Here is a 17,836-nt window from a genome sequence, read left to right on the forward strand (position 1 = left end):
ACCCCCACCCCCCGCAGCTGCTCCCGCCTGCCTCCCGCCGGCTGCCACGAAAACCCGGAATAGCTGCGTGAGCTCACGGAAAGTCCTCCGAGGGGCGACGCCGGGCAGCTGGGCATGCTCAGTAGCTGGGGGAGGCTTGGGTGGAGAGTAGAAAGCTTTGGATCTGCTCCCCCCACCTCCCAACGGCCTCCCGCACCCCTTGCCCCCAGCCCGTAGTAGTTGCCCAGCGTGCGCCCGTGGACACCGGGAACATGGCGCTCCCAGCCCTGTAGCAGCCCCGGCGGAGAAGGGGATGAGGCACCGCCGCTTCGCTGACAGCCAGCCGCCAGGTAGGCAGGCGCGCCCGAAGGGGCTGCCTGGGTGGATCTGGGCGCGGGGAGGGGCGCTTGCGGGGATGTGCACGGCTGGGACCCGGGGCATCTGGCTTTGCCGCGAGAGGATGCGAAGCGGACATCTGTGACAGCGCGCGATTGTGCATCTCCTAGGAGATGTCAAGGGCTGGGGATCCGCTGGCGATCGGGGACCGCCCCCCGCCCCTCTCACACACACCCATGCGCTACCATCCAGACTGGGCTCTCCACGGGTCGAATAAAGGATAGTTCATTTTTGCTGGGTGGGAGGGCGTGGAGGGGAACCCCGGATCCAGGCTTGGGAGTGCGCTGGTCCCCGGACCACTGGCAAGCCCAGTAGCAGTTCTTTGTGTATACAGCCGTGCATGCCCGCCCAGGGGTGCCACGGTGCCTGCATCTCCCAAGGAGTGTTGGACATATTGCCAGGGCAGGATTCCCTTATGGCTTTTGTCTCTTGGCAGGTGTGGACTGCAAGATGCAATAGCTGAGCCTTTATGGGGCTGTGTTTTTCTTTGTTACTCGCGTTGGAGTGTGTGTGTGCGTGGTGGGTTGTAATGGAGAGAGAGAACTTCTGCTCATGGCACGCGTGTGGGCAGAGCATGGAAGAGGACCTCGGTGCCAAACTCTTGTCAAAATTGAGTGCTCTGTGGGCCTCCTGGAGGGTAAACTTGAAAAGTCCAGAGAGGAGTGCCCAGTTTGGAGAAGCGTGTTAGCCCTTCTTGAACCCATGCGTGTATATCTGAAGCTTTAAACCTGGGGCACAAGTGAACTCAACATTAGATATCAATTAAAGGAATTTGAAGGACTGGGGCTATCAGTGGTGGGCACTTTTAGGCCAAATTAATAAAGAAAAAGAGAAGTTGACACAACGCCAGAGGAAAGTGTCATAGTTAATAGTTGCTGATAGCTTAGAAGGCTGAATGCACTTAGGGGGCAATCAGGAAACCTGACATTCCACGGGGTCTTAGGTAACTCACAGAACCTCTCAGCGCATCCTTTTCTCTTCTGGGGTCTGGTGACATGTAGACACTCTCACCTGAGTCCAGAGGGCTAGATGCTCTTCACAAGCCCCTACCACACTAGAGCCTATGAAACTGACACCCCATAATAACAGCCCTGTCACCTTATAATGGTATATCTGGTATATTCAGCAGTATAACCCAGAGACGGAAATCAATTTAGATTTAGAATATACTTTCTTTTTTTTTTTTGCTTTATAATTTAAAGGATGGCCATCTTTGACTACAAAGTTGAGAGACACTTCTCACCATACCTACAGTATTTATTTTATGGTCTCCTTAGGTAGCAAAAATGAGTCAGTATCATCAAAATGAAATGGGGAATGCTTAAGGAAAAATGCCTTTAAGGAGATTAAATTTATAAATGTCCAATCTGATGATACCTTGACTTGGAATACATATGTGCAAAGCAGATGGAAACAGTACAAGTTGATGACAAGTTCATGGATGGTATTGGTCTTAGAATAAAATGTTTCTGTTCCTGTGTGAATGGGTAGAGAATGATTGTACTAGGTCCCTGCAGTTTTTCATTTTGTAAATAAAAGTGAGTTTTAATTGCAGTCATTGAAAACACAGTTTGGCACTGCCTCTCCTTCACCGTGTCAGAGTTTGCTGAACTACTGCAGGTGTGAGAGGCAGGTGTGCTAGGGTGTGGTTTCATCTTGCTGATGAGGCAGAGCTGAGTTTGAGCTCTGACTCTCTCGTATTTAGATTTGTGATCTGGGGCAAGCTATTTAACTTTCCCCAGCCTCAGGTTCCTCATCTGTAAAAGAAGCGTAGGGAAACTTTAGGTAAGTAAGACTTATCTAAATGTATGTGCGTGTGGTGTGTGTGTTACTCATGATATGAACCACCAAGAAAACAGTGGTGACCATTATAAGAGGAAGGGAAATGGATGTTATTTAACCTATACTAGGTACCTTGTATCATGCTAGTCTGGTTCAAATATGCAATCTCATTTAATCTTCCCAATTATATTAGTTTCCTAGGGCTTCCATAACAAATTACCAAAAACGAAGTGGCTTAAAACAAAAACGTATTCTCTCACTGTTCTGGAGGCTAGAAGTCCATAATTCACTGGTTCTCAAACTTCCTAATACCGCGACCCTTTAATACAGTCCCTCATGTTGTGGTGACCCCCAACCATAAAATTATTTTCGTTGCTACTTCATAACTGTAATTGTGCTACTGTTATGAATCGTAATGTAAATATCTGATATGCAGGATGTATTTTCATTGTTACAAATTGAACATAATTAAAGCATAGTGATTAATCACAAAAACAATATGTAATTATATATGTGTTTTCCGATGGTCTTAGGCGACCCCTGTGAAAGGTTCGTTTGACCCCCAAAGGGGTCGTGACCCACAGGTTGAGAACCGCTGCGGTAATTCAAGGTGCAGCCAAGGCTGTGTGCCCTCTGAAGCCCCTATGGGAGGGGCTTTCTTGCCTCTTCTAACTTCCGATAGCCCCAGGTGTTCCCTGACTTGCACCCAAATAACTCCAATCTGTGTCTTTATCTTCACATGGCAGAGTTCCCCCTTTTTATAAAGATACCATTCATATTGGACTAAGGGTCCACCCTAATTCAGTATGACTTCATCTTAACTTGATCACATCTGCAAAGATCTTGTTTTCAAATAAGATCACATTTATAGGTTCTGGTTGGACGTGAATTTTGGGGGGACACTATTCAGCCCAGTATGCCAACATCCCTAAGATCTGTGTTGGATGACTACTTTAATATTAGTCAGCATACAAGCAGAAGGTAAAGTCAGAGTGGTATGGGCTCAGGAATGACTTTAAAAGTTATTTAAAGTTTAATTTATTTGAGGTTTCATTTACCCAAACATGGTAGGGAAGAGCAGCATTTAAACGTACCTCACTTATACAAATGTCATTTTCCTGGAAACCCAGACAATCCAGGATCTGAGTTTTAAAAGATACCTAAAACACCCTGCCTTCCTCTCTTTTTGCTACCCCACCAACACAATGCAAACAAACAAACAAACAAACAAACCAGAAATCTAAATTAAACAGCAAAAATAACAACAGAAACAAAATTACCCCAATTTTTAAAAAAATATATTTTATTGATTTTTTTACAGAGAGGAGGGGAGAGGAGTAGAGAGAAACATGGATGAGAGGGAAACATCCATCAGTTGCCTCCTGCACACTCCCTACTGGGGGTGTGCCCGCAACCAAGGTACATGTTCTTGACTGGAATCGAACCTGGGACTCTTCAGTCTGAAGGCTGACACTCTATCCACTGAGCCAAACAGGTTAGGGCCAAAAATACCCCAATTCTAATCTTTCTTATCCTGGTAAATGGCACCTCTGTTCATGAAGATGCTTTGGCCAGAAACTCAAGAATCATCTTTGATACCTCCATTCCCTTTGTCTTCCACACCCAAAACCATCACACAGTCTGAAACGTTCTGTCTTTCTATTCATATCTCTAAATATATCTTGATAGATTCTTCTTTCCATCCCTACCACCACCACCATCAAACTTCAAGTCCTCATCTCTCTTCTGGATTATTTGTATAATTTTCTAACAAGACCCCTGGTTCCTTGCTTGGCCCCTCCGATACTTTATCCATTAACAGAGAGGATCATGTCAGTCCCCTACACAAAATACATCCACTTTCCTGGGACAAATTCCAGAGACCCTCAGAGTCTTGGGTACTTGGCCTGCTTGGGTATCTCTTCCTCTGGCTGCTGCCTTCCTGTTCTGCTCTGTTTCTTGGATATCCCAGGCATTTGCCCCCTATACTTTGCAATTCAAGCTGTACTCATCCCTTGGGCCTCTTTGATCTCCCTTCCCCATAACCCAAATCTCTCATCGCCCTGCTGCTTTTCTCCCATAGCACTTATTTTTCTATTTATTTGTTTGGCTATTTAATGTCTGTAAGCTCTGTGATGGCAGTTTATTTTGTATCTTACATGTAGAAGATGTTTAATAAATGTTTGGTGCATGAGTGAAGGAATGAATACTCTTCCTCATAGCCATTTTTTTCTGGGCCATTTTAAAGATTTGATATTTTAGAAAATTTTAAATTTACTATGTTGTATAAAAAGAGCAATTAAGAACCTCATTATGACTTCAAAAGAGGAGTATTCTTGGCTTTAACAAAAGCATCTACTAAGAATTGGTTTTAAGTGAGCAGTTAATAATTGAGTCCAAATATTTTCTGGCAATTGAGGATTTTGTAAAAATATATCAGTCAATCAACAAATATTACAGAAATATTTTGTTGGACATTTGTATTTGCCATGGTAGGAAGACAGTGGTGAACTAGACTCTTAGCCTTTTAAAGATTAATAAGTAACAATAATTAATAATCAATAACATTACTTATTAAACTTCTGTTATATCCCAGGTTCTCATCAGTCCCTATTCCTACTTATTGCTATAGATAGCCCTCCAATATTTCTCAACACAGAATCTAATAAGATGCACAACAAATATTTGATGAATTGATAATTAGTAGATACTATTATCCTGATATTTTAAAATAGAAAACATGTTTAACTGGGGAAAAGAGAATCTGCTCATATATATAAGGCCATGCAATTGCTTTCTGAATACATCTAAGTGGGCCCTGTTCTGTTTTAAAAGTCATCCTGCCTATTGTCTCTGGGCTTAAAATAAGAGACAGATTGCTCCTTGTATGAGAACATGTTCCTGGTGTCAAAATTCTTAGTAACCAGCTGAATTGTTTGACTTGTCCTGTTTAATCCAAGTGAGAAGTGACAATGTTTCTCATTCAGAGCTCTTTTTGGCAGTTTTGAATAGCAAGACTGAGTGCCTGAGGGCAGTGAATGTGGTTCAACACAGGAACACAGGTTACATTTGGGATTTCTAGGGTGTCCTCAATTTCATGTCATTTTATTTTTTGCATAAGAGGTGATTTTTAAAAACAAAAAAATTGCTAATGCATACAGTTAAGTATAACTTTTTACCTAAGTAATGAAAAATCAGACATTGTGTCTTGATTTTGTTTAAAAGCGATGGATACACAATTGAATAAGTTAAAACCTAAAGAAACTAATAAGAGATTTTAGTAAGGTGATGGTTATGTAATACATGTTCAAAAAACAATGGCTACCCAAAATGCCAGCATTTACCAACTAAAAAATACAATAGAAAATGGTTCTTTCCATGAATCCACAAAAATATAAATTACCTAGGAAAAATAGTAAATGTACATAAAACACTGGGGACTAATAAGAAATATCTAAAGACTTAGGAAACTATACAATTTTACACAGACATATAAAATAAGAAACAAACAAATGAAAACATACCTTATTCTTGGGTAGAAAGATGAAAATGATGAACTGGTTATTTCTCCATGATTAATTAGTTTTATTGCATTGGGATTTGAGAAAACTTGAAAAATGATTTTAAAATTTGTCTGGAAAAATAACTATATGACAGAAGTCAAGAACATTTTGCAAAAGAATATATATAGAGTGGTTGAGTAATCTTTCCAGAAATTAAAAAAAAAATCTGATCATCAAGCTATAATCATAGTGTAGTACTGGTGTAAGAATCAATACATAGCTCAATGGAATAGAATAGCCTGGAAATAGGCTCAGGTAGTTTTTGGATAAAGAAATGTGATGGAAAAAGCATTTTGAAATAGAGAGTATTTGACAAGAGTCAAGGAAATTGGCTAAGTATGTAGAAAACATTCAACTAAGAATTTCTAATTACATGACTCCCCAGACCAGCGGTTCTCAATCCGTGGGTCGCAACCCCTTTGGGGGTCAAATGACCTTATCACAGGGGTCGCCTAAGACCATCAGAAAACACATATATAATTACATATTGTTTTTGTGATTAATCACTATGCTTTAATTATGTTCAATTTGTAACAATGAAATTGGGGGTCACCACAGTATGAGGAACTGTATTAAAGGGTCGCGGCATTAGGAAGGTTGAGAACCACCGCCCTAGACTGTTCCAAATAAATTGGAACATTCACCTGCCAAGCAAGAAACAAGGCTAGAAGGAGATATTTAACCATTTCGGGGAAGGGCTTTTTAATGTAAAGTTAATGAAAAGAATCACAAAGCAAAAGATAGATTTAAATATATTTTAAACCTTTTCATGTAGAAAAATATAGTTTAAAGCAGAAAACAGTCATGGAGAAAAATACTGACACCATGAATGACAGAACAGATAATGTAATAGTTACACTGAACTCTTGCATATTAGTAAGCAGAAAATAACATCCTAATAGAGTTGTTTAAATATCTGAATAAGTAATTTAAAAGGGAGAAATAAAAAGGCTCATACACATATTTAATAAATATTCCTACTATTAATCACAGAAATGCAAATTAAAACAAAAGTGAGATACTATGCTTCACGTATTAAACAGTGTGTGTGTGTGTGTGTGTGTGTGTGTGTGTGTGTGTGTGTGTATAAAATAGTAAGGTACTGGCAAGGATGCAGTGAGAAGGATATTCTCATTAGTACTGGTAGGAGACATACATGATACAACTTTCCTGAAAAACAGTTTGAAAATATTTGTGAGAGGCTTTAAAATTTCAAGTTATTTGACACAACTATTTATCTGGCTTTTTAAAAAATTGAGAGAGAGAGAGAGAGAGAGAGAGAGAGAGAGAGAGAGAGAGAGAGATCAGTTGCCTTCCACATGTGCACCCTGTTCTGAATCAAACCAGCAACCTTTCGGTGCACAGGACAACATTCAACCTACTGAGCCACACAGGTCAGGCTATTTCTCTGGCTTTTAATTTTACTTTTATTTTAGTCTTTGCAGATACAAATTTTATATAGAGTATTATTTATATAATTTGCATAACAGAAACAATAAAGTTATGTAACTAAAAATTAGGGGCTGGTTAAAAGTATTCTAAGGTTTCCAAATGATAGACTATTACATAGATGTTGAAATTGATCATTTTGAATATTATGTAATGACGTGGAACAACAATTTTAAGTGAAAATAACCAAATGCACTACTGCATTTCAATATGTGTTTTGTGAAGTGGAAATATCACACAGACATAAAAACTGGAACCCAAACAAAGTTAAGCAATGCCTGGGTGGTACAAATATGGATTACTTTTTTTTATACCATTCCAAATTTTTCAAAATTTAGTCAATGATAACATATTGTTTTATGAAACAGAATAAACCCCCACTATTTTACAAATATGACAGTGATACACATTCAGGTTGTAATTATTCATTTACTTAACCAACGTTCATTGATTATCTCATGTCAGGGGCTCTGCCAAGTATATCAGCATGGACTTTAGTTTGCATGCAAATGAAATAAACTGTCTACTAGTATCTTCAGCAAAGAGAATTTACTAGAAGGTTATCAGGTAGCTAATAGAATTGTCAGGATTGAGGGAGATGGGGCAAAAACAATAACAACCATCACCAAAAGACAGGCTCAGAAGCTAAGCAGAACCTAGCCAGTTCCCTGGTCTAGATATCAGGAACTAGAGAAATGACCAAGAACAGCCTGCTCAGGGCTGGGCCAAGGCCCTCTGGTGGTTATACTTTGGGGCTTGCTCACCACACCCAGCCCACTTGGCATCAGAAAGGGGAGGGCACCTTGGTTAGCAGGCCCACTGCCCCTTTTACAATAAAAGAAGCAAGCAAGGTTGGGATGGGTGCTAAACAACCCCAACCAAATGAAAACAAAAAGACAAAAATGGCCATTACCCAGAACTTGGGGGTGCACAGGACTGAGTAGCAGCCATCTGTCCGTCCCCTGTAGTGGGAGCAACCACTGAGATGTAGAACACAGATAACACAGGGTTTGAGGTACAAGGGGCCCCATAGTGCCCCACGCAGGAGAAGTTGTTTGCTAGCTTTTCAGATCTTCCTGGATGGGCAGGGTTTTGGAAGGGGAGATCCCATTCTCAGGTGTGGCAAGAGCCAATGAACAGATTACCGGAAGGAAACTGTTTAGCAGAAGTAAGAGGTATAGTTTGGAAATAACTGGGGCACTCACGCAAGGTTAGGTTTCTTTTTATTCTGAATTAGCTGACATTTAGCAGGTCCTATAGCAATGTCTGAGTTTAGTCCACCGAGAACACTGGGCTCTTGGTTTAAATAACTGTTGGTCCATAATACTAAAAAATCATCCATGGGCCAGTGTGTATTCTTCCTATAGTTTTCATCCTAAGTAGGAAATATCTGTGGCTAACCAGGTAATTTAATGCGCAGGTTCGGGTTGCTTTGATAACTGTTTATAAACTTTTCCCAGAGGGAAGAAAACTTGCAAAGGGAAGGGAAAAGGGTATTTATTCTCCTATTGCACTAAAAACAGAACAGAGGAAATCTTAAGTTACTAAGAGGGGGCCTTGCCGTGGACACTTCATGATGAGCTGAGCTGGGCCACACCCTTCTGCACCTAAGAGCCCACGTGCCACCTTGGCCCCCTCTGGGTCCTGCTCCACATACCCAGGACCTTGGACTTCCCAGCTTATAAGGCTCATGGGCCCAAGTGGGGCTGAGGAAAGACTGATAATGGAAGTTTGGACTTACAGATGTTGTAGTCCACACACAAGTCCTGGAGGCCAGGGTAGAAAGAGCAAGGGGGAGGGGCAGGAGGTTGGCTTTCCTTATTTTGTCATGTCTGAAATTCAAGAGTTCTATATTTAAACCTGGCTTCTGGGTTGTTATGAAGGCATATTTGTTAGGCTAGTCACATGGATCATACTTAATAATTGTAGCTTGAATTATCATATTTAAATATCTAAGATATATAATAATCAGGACTCCATTTGTGTTCCATTTGTGCTCTTGCCTCCTCAAATGTTAAAATCAGGCCTGCATGGGTAGCTATTTTAGAAAGGCAACACTCAGTTGTTCACACACACATACACACACACTTTAGCTGCTTGTGCAATAGCAATATAGATTATAAGAAAAGTAGACTACACTGAAATTATAGCTAACATATTGAACAAGATGTGTTAAGCCCTTATCCACCTATTTGACCTGCGTATCTTAATTAGTCTTCATAGAACTCTATAAAATAGGTCAGTCAAGGCAATATATCATGCAGGCTAAACAGGGTAACAAAGAGCAGTCAAATCCTGGCTCATCTGAATCCCATTGTCCATCAACACTGTGCCTTATGGCAATTCAGTAGGTGAGAAGGGAAGCTTTGTTTGGAGTCCTTTCAACCTTCAATAATTTAAAAATTGCTGGATTAATCAACCCACCTGACTCTCAAATCCTCTGATTCAGCGTTTCTCTTCATGCAAATTTCCTCATGAAAGGGAAAGTAAATGCATTGACTGCTTGGCTGTGTTCAGGATTATGATTAACTGAATGATCAAAGCCAAAAATCAATATTCGGTGGCTTGTATAAGAAACAAATTTAACTTTCTCTTTAAAACAGATGTCAGTTATAGGAATGCTTCTGCCAGTTTTCAAAGGCATTGCCATCTGTGCCATTGGGGATGAAGGTAAATTGGCAACGGAGGGTATCTTTGTTTTTCCTTAAAGCACGGTTTCATCCCCCAGGCCTCCATTACTCCATTGTCAGGATGATTTTATGCAAACATTATTGGTTCCATCACTCATATAACACATTAGGGGGTGGGGGGGGGCAAGAGCTCACTCACACATTAGGTCCCAAATATAAGATCTATAATAGATAGATTCAAAAGCTGTTAGCCTCACTTTTCAATTCAAATTCACATTCAAGGTTGACACACTATTTTAGAAACTCTTAGTTATTTTCTGGGTGGAACTTGATCCCTTTCTTCTAAGCATGGTCATTTGATTTACCCAAATGGATGTGCATAAAACACTGACTTTCTAGCTAATTGTTCTTACTGTCAACTGAGTTGCTCCCTTTCCTGATTTAGCTCCACTGCAATTTACTGACCCAGGGAGAGAACTTCCTGGAAGAGAAGAGTAGAAATGTATGCTTCATTTATTTAAAAGAGAGATTCTTCCCCCAAAGTAAGAACAGTTACTATGTGGGTATGACTTAATCTCTAAATATATAAACACTGATGGAAGAGGGGGATAAAGAAAAAAAAATACACCTTACAGAAACTGAATGTAGAGCGATCCTCATCTGTATGGTTTTTAGAACAATATTGTTGCTTCTCTAGATTTTAGAGACATGGAAACAAATAGAAAACAGAATTTTCCAATACTATTTGAATCATAGCTGTTCATAACCTGAGTTAAGTAGTAGTTTGTTTTACACTTTCTGAGAGTTTTTAAGATAAGAGCTACCTCCAAATTGTGTCCTATTTTCTTACTGCTCCAGGTAGACTCCACTCTCCCTTGTCCTCACAGCCACGAGCTCCCTAAATCTCATCAACTTAAAACTTTCTCACATGTGCCCTCCCATGTACCCACTGCATTCCTCTTAGCATCTCTCAATTAGACCTTGTGTCAACTTACCACCTGTTCTCTTTGTCTTCATTCCAACCCCAAAATGAACATCTGATCATCTGATTATCACCCTCTCATTGAAAAGTTCCTACCCAGATACCATCTCTCCCCCCAAAAAAATATTCTTCATGGTTCTGGGTTATCCATCTTAAAGCATTCATCACAGTGTTTGGTAGATGTTTCTTATTTAACTCCCTTCTTGTACTAGACTCCCTTCTTCTACAGCAAGTATCTTGTATCTTGGTCTTTGTGTTCCCAGTACCTAGCTTTATGCATACACATGTCAGGTCTTTAATGAATGTTTGTGGATGAATGGATGTTACCTAAGCTAAAAATGAGCCCATCTCTAGCCAGGTAGCTCCGTCGGTTAGAGCATCATTTTGAAAAACCAAGGTTGTGGGTTTGATTCCAGTTCAGGGCAAATACAAAAATCAACCAATGAATGCATAAATAATGGAACAACAAATCGATGTCTCTCTCTCACTATCTAATCATGAATAAAAATTTAAAGAAAATGAGCCCAGATGTCAAAGGGAAAGGCCATAGTTTAAAATTCTGGAATGGGAATTATCAGTGATCTAACCTATTTCCTTAGAAAATAAGTTGCACACCAATGTTCATTTTCTATATTATACAAGGAAAGACATGGCAGGGAAAAATGAATGCTCTCTGTTCCTGGTTAGAGAAAAAAATCTAAATATTAGATAAGGGTATAATGTAGCTATTCTAAGTACACTAAAAAGAGAGAAAGTAATGATGCAAACTATAAGCTCAGAGCAAGTTTTCAAAAAATAGAGTATATAGACTGAGCTTCTTAAAAAAACTTTAAGAATACATAGTTGATTACTAGATGCAACTTACACCTGGTGCTCTGTTGTCCCACACCTGATATGAATGTGCTTGGTTGGTGGAGTGACCCTTGCTTGAACATCAGCTGAGTTTTATCCTGAAGTTGGGGTTTTATTCAGTTCTGTTCAAGTCTTTGGCACCCTTGCTTCCGTAGTAACAGATGCTCTAAAAAATGAAAAAACAAAACAAAAAAGTGGGAAGGCTCGGGAGGGAAATGAATAAAAGTAAGTGGTTTAAGAAAGGGGTCCCCCAGTGTAGGACCCAGGGTCTCTTCAGGCTTTTGGTCATATGAATTTTGGCAGGCTTCTCAGAGAGAAGATTCTAGGATGATAACTGGGAGGATCCTTTTAAAGGCAATTTATAGATTCTATGAAAGACGTTACTGTGTTTTCTTTAGCTTTGATTCCTGAGGTGGGTACCTGTATCGGCATATTAGCCGTCTATACTGGTTGAAAGAAACACTTGCCATCTAGACTCAGCTAACAACCAGGAATCAAGTAACAACAACTGGAGAGACTCCTACTATCTATGAAATATAGTCAAGATATCTTGTCGAAACTGGAAGGTGTAGAACACTGAGTTTTAGTAGGTACTAACATTTGACGATGCTAATTAGAGTTTCCAGTCTTGTGGCCTGGATGTGTTCTGTTTGCCATGCAGGGTGTGAAATTTCCCTTAAAAATCCAGATTGTGGACATCTCTTTAAAAAAATCATATACACAAATAAAAATTTGACAACACTGACCACGTTTCCTCATGACAACCATCCACTTTGGGTAAGTAGCTGCTGCTGCCACCATAAGCAGGTAATGGAGTTTCACTTTGCCACAATCCACACCACTCCCTGCTGTCTATCATTGGCCCATTTTACATGTTTATGTTACCCTCTTAGTCCTTGAAGTCTTTTCAATTTGTAACCTCTACATTAGAGGAGAGGCTTGCTCTTTAGTTTTGGATCATTTTATTCTTATATATTGTTCCTTCTTAATTTACCATTTTCTGAAAATGAGTCAGTATGTTTAAATATAATAAATAATTTAAAATATAGAGTTTGGGAATATTCGGTGAGAATATTTTCATAGTTTGGCTTCAGTAACTAAACTTTTAAATTATTTTTTCAACATTATATGATTATGAAGAATTTCCTCTTGTGTTACATTTGAATTAAACTGAAATAGAATAAGAAACCAAAGGGTCTTGAGTTTGCTGGAGGTAGAAATGATTAGAACTGAAAAGTATGCTATCATATTTCATATGACATTATCATCTGGAAAGTATAAAACATTCAGAATGCAAATATGCCCACAGAAGTGAAGTAGAACCTTATAATGACATGCATTCTATAGAATGGCTGGCAAAATCGCAAAATCAATATTGGAGTCACCCAGGGCGACTGAGAATAATGATATCACTGTACCTTACTAAAATTAATGAAAAACAAATGAGATAGAAAATTCCAGAGTTGTCCCTAGAGTTTTTATTTCTTGAGCTAGAAGAGTGAGAGATCTTAGGAAGTGGTTCCCCCTCCCCCCCTTTTTTTCAGACCTCAGTTTTATTTGAAACACGGAGTACAGCCCACCCAGTGAAGGGAGCTGTTTTGTTTTTTTTTCCTCTGCACATACCAGGGTATGCAATGACTATAGATCTCACTGTAAAACAGAAAATCTTTTGGTTCTAAGTAAATCACTTAACTGGTAAGATTAAAATTAAGATAATTGGATCTGTCTACTAGGGTGGTATCTGCTTGCTTTTGCTTTGTCCTTTGATAGGCCAGATAAGAAAAATAGGAAACATATTACAATGAGCATTCCCAAGTAATCGTTCATTCAACAGACATTCACTGGGCACTACTGTGTTGTTTGTTTGGGTTGGCACTTACTCATGTGGAGGCACATCGAAAAACATAGATAAAAACCTCTCCTATGCAAGGAGAGACAGATAATAAATAATAAACATAATAAGTAAATATATAGAATGTAAGAAGGTGATCTGTACTTTGTAAAAGTACAGTGGCTCATCAGGGAGATCGGAAGTGCTGAGATGATGGCAGGAAAAGTTCAGTTTGAAATAGGGAGGGGAGTGGTCAGGATATGCCTCACTAAGAAGGTGGTATTTGAAGGAGGGAAGGGAACTACCTGTGTAGAAATACCCTGTGATAGCAATGAGAGAGCTTCACAGGCAGAGAACCCAGTGCAAAGGCTTCAAGGTAGAACACCTGGCTATTTGAGGAAGTGCAAGGAGCAAAGTGAATGAAGGGGCTGCAGAAGGAGGCAAGGTCAGGGGGGTGAGTGGTCAGTCAGAACCAGTAGACAGAAATTAACACCTTGGCCTCTTCTCTGAGCAAGGGGGAGAGATTTGAGAAGAGGACAGGATCTGACATAGTTCCTAGGAGTCACTTTAGCTTCTCTATTAAGAAGGGGAAAGTATGAAAGCAGGAGACTGATCAGGAAGACATTGCAATAATTCAGATAAGAGATGATGATGGTGATGATGATAATGATGATGATGAGAGAGAGAGAGAGAGAGAGAGAGAATGATTTTACCAGGCTTGTAGCAGTGAATGTGGTGAGTAGTGGCACAGTTCTCATATATTTTTAAGGTAGTGTTTTTTTAGGATTGGGTATGGGTTATGAGAGAGAGAGAGAGAGAGAGAGAGAGAGAGAGATCGTGATAGTGAGTCCAGGCTCACTCCAAGCTTTTTGGCCTGAGCAACTAGAAGAGTGAAATTACCTTCAGCTAAGAAAGGGAAGATATTGGGAAAAGTAAGTTTCTAGGGGGTAAATCAGCAGTTTAGTTTGGACATTAGAGATTCCAGTGGCTGTCTACTTGCAGTGGAGATGTTGAGTAACTGTACACTGGCAGTTGGAAGTCAGTAAACATCTGGGTGGACACTAACGGGGCTTGCTATATCCATAACTGTTGTTCCCTTAGAGCAGGGGTGGGCAAACTTTTTGACTCGATACTGGCAGTTGGAAGTCAGTAAACATCTGGGCGGACACTAACGGGGCTTGCTATATCCATAACTGTCGTTCCCTTAGCATGTTCCTGCAAAACTCTTCAGAAGTTGCAAAAAATCCCAACTTTTGCTAAATAACTGCGTGCATTAACTGGACCCTATGTTAGTGTAGATAAGGACACCCTGTGTCCAATGGGTAAAAGGGCATTGAGCCTGAGTAAGTTGCACTCAAAGTCATTTCCAAATGAATAAGATAATATAACCGCAGGTGCTGAACTGGAGCCTTAGATAATTAAGGATGCAGCTGTTAAATGCAGCTAATGTTGAAAAATAGGACAGAAGTAAGGCTACAATTGACCTTGTGATGAAACAGAAAGGATAAAATATTCCCCAGGAGTAAGTCATTTGCCCATGTGATGCAATTTCATGCTTTTAGGGTACTGGTGAGCCAGTTGGTACGCCATCTCCTCCAAGGCATTAATGGAACTCTGTGTCCCAAATACAGCAGTCCTTTGAATATCATCATTTCATTTAATAGTGTTTCATTATAATATTGATTAGGAAAAAGATCGATTCCCATCTGGGGCCACTGTCTGTTTTGGTTTCCTCTGGGGACCCTGAGTTCCTCCCGCATCTCAAAGATGCACGTGAGGTGGATTGGTATGTCCTCCCACATCTCAAAGATGCACCTGAGGTGAATTGGTATGTCTAAATTGTCCCAGTCTGAGTGAGTGTGGGTGTGTGCATGAGTGCCCCCTGCAATGGAAGGCTTCCTGTCCAGGGTGGTCCCATCTTGTGAGCTAAGCTGCTGAGTTAGGCTCCAATCACTGGCCACCTACCACTCTGAACTACAATCTGCAGGTTGGAAAATAATGATCTTACTTGATTTTATTACTTTTGCTTCTTAAGTGTCCGTATAGCTCCATTTATTTCAGTGTTTAAATTACAAATGTTTTGATTCTTTTTTAGAAGTTTGGTGACGGTTTTGTGACCGTAAATATGTTGTAGGAACTTAACTCTTGTTTATATTAATTTGCCTATGATAAAATTGGTTTCATTATTACACTTAAGTTAGAGTTTCCAAAAACATATCGATGACTAGAGGCCCAGTGCACGAAATTTGTACACTGGGGAGGGGGGGGGGCTCCCTCAGCCCAGCCTGCACCCTCTCCAATCTGGGAACCCTCAGGGGATGTCCGACTGCCGGTTTAGGCCCGATCCCTAAACCGGCAGTCCAACATCTCTCTCACAATCTGGAACTGCTGGCTTCCAATCACTCCGCCTGCCTGCCTGCCTTATTGCCCCAACCGCTTCTGCCTGCCAGCCTGATCACCCCCAAACCACTCCCCTGCCAGCCTGATCGATGCCTAACTGCTCCGCTGCCAACCCGATTGCCCCCAACTGCCCTCCCCTGCTGGCCTGGTCCCCCCAACTGCCCTCCCCTGCAGGCATGGTCCCTCCCCTGCTGTCCTGGTCACCCCTAACTGCCTCCCCTGCTGGCCTGGTTGCCCCTAACTACCCTCCCCTGCTGGCCTGATTGCCCACAACTGCCCTCCCCTGCTGGCCGGTGGCCATCTTGTGTGAGGGTGTAATGGTCAATTTGCATATCACCTCTTTATTACATAGGATGTTAAGTGAGCACTTACTGTAATGTGGCTCCTGCTATGATCATTTTTAGGTGTAGATACTAGAAAGTAGGGAAAGTTGGAGAAAACATAATAAAAGTTATATCTATTGGCATAGATAATAAAAATGATTTTAATGAGTCTAAGCCTGCTAGAAACCCCAAACTAAAAATAGTTTTCAATGGAGAAAAAAGAGTGCATAATATGTCTGATGAGAGCAGAGACACAAGTCTTAGTTATATTTATATCTGTGAATACAGTAAATGTTAGTGAATTTTAACATTGGGTGTCAAAATGTACTTGATCAGCAAGAAGTGAGGAATGGATATTGGACAGGCAGTTAGCAGCCTGTAGTGAGATTTAAAAAATAACCCAGATGGTTCACTTGATGAGAATGTATGAGTAGGATAGTAGGGAAAGTGTTTTAAAATTGGCCATCTGTTTCAAAGAATTGTGGAGCAAGAAGGGGATACAAAGCGGAGGAGGTCATATCAAGATTGCCAGTAAGTTATTTAGCTTTAGCAGGCCCCAAATCATTGTGCTCTTAAAAAATAAGCCTAACATTTGAGATATGGGTTTAAGAAAGGCATCATTATTGATATTGCAAGGAGCCCTCTAGACAAACCTTGGATTTTCCATACCAGACAACACCTTGGATGCTGGAGTTTCCCACCTGGAATGCCAGAAAGGTGTAGAGAATCCTTTCAAAATTTCTGGTGTTCCTAAAGGAATGAAGAGAAGAAATTTGGGAAGAGCTATTAGAGTCAGAATAAGAGTGGTCTTGAGTGTCTTTGAATCATCAACACTGAACCCTTTTTTTTTTTTTTTTACCATCTTGATTGCTCTAATTGTTGAACCTGAGAGTTATAGTTTTGCTCTTCCTTAGTCAGGACTTCAGGGCTCACTATTCAATTCTTTTATATTCAGGACCTAAGTATTGTAAAACTTCAAAGAACATCATTCACATTGTGTAGTTGAGAGAACTGATGATTTATAATCTGGTCCATGAGAATGTTGCCTTCTGGAATGCTATAGTCCACAGCCTGAATGGCCTTCTGCACTGATTCTGCTTGCATTGTCATGATTCGGTCCAAACTTTGTGAAATGGATCACCATGCTGTGTTATCTTTTCTCCTTCTCCCTCCTGACTGTCAGAGGCTTGAGAGAAGAAGCTAGATTTTATGTATTTATAATAAAACATCTCACATGATGCCCTTCACTGAGTTGCTCAATAAATCTTTACTAAATAAATGAGTGAATAATAATGCTGGAACTTGCTGAGACTTAACTGTGTTAGCCTCTGTATAAATTATTTTATCTGTGTGTGTCCCTTATCCAAAAAGTAACCCCATAGATGTACACATTGCCTTCATTTCTCCTTTCAGGATGTGGAGATGGTGAACAGAAGGTGCATGAGTGGAAACACTGAGTGAAGATAATTCTCTGAGATTTAACTGTGTGTTAGCCTCTGTATAAATTATTTTATCTGTGTATGTCCCTTATCCAAACAGTAACCCCATAGAGGTACACATTGCCTTCATTTCTCCTTTCAGGATGTAGAGATGGTGAACAGAAGGTGCATGAGTGGAAACACTGAGTGAAGATAATTCTTTCAAGAATT

General features: G+C 40.3%; 1 protein-coding gene across 1 annotated transcript in view; it reads left to right on the forward strand.

Annotated features, from left to right (window-relative positions):
- Positions 1 to 22: 22 nt before the first annotated feature.
- The window catches only part of PAK7 (p21 protein (Cdc42/Rac)-activated kinase 7), a 251,397-nt gene continuing 233,583 nt past the window's right edge, over positions 23 to 17,836 (forward strand). The window contains exon 1 of the mRNA XM_014546523.1: positions 23 to 329. The gene's annotated coding sequence lies outside the window, so the exon portion shown is untranslated. The remainder of the gene's footprint in view (positions 330 to 17,836) is intronic.

This window comes from Myotis brandtii, unplaced genomic scaffold, assembly GCF_000412655.1.
Source record: "Myotis brandtii unplaced genomic scaffold, ASM41265v1 scaffold45, whole genome shotgun sequence".
NCBI lineage: Eukaryota > Metazoa > Chordata > Mammalia > Chiroptera > Vespertilionidae > Myotis > Myotis brandtii.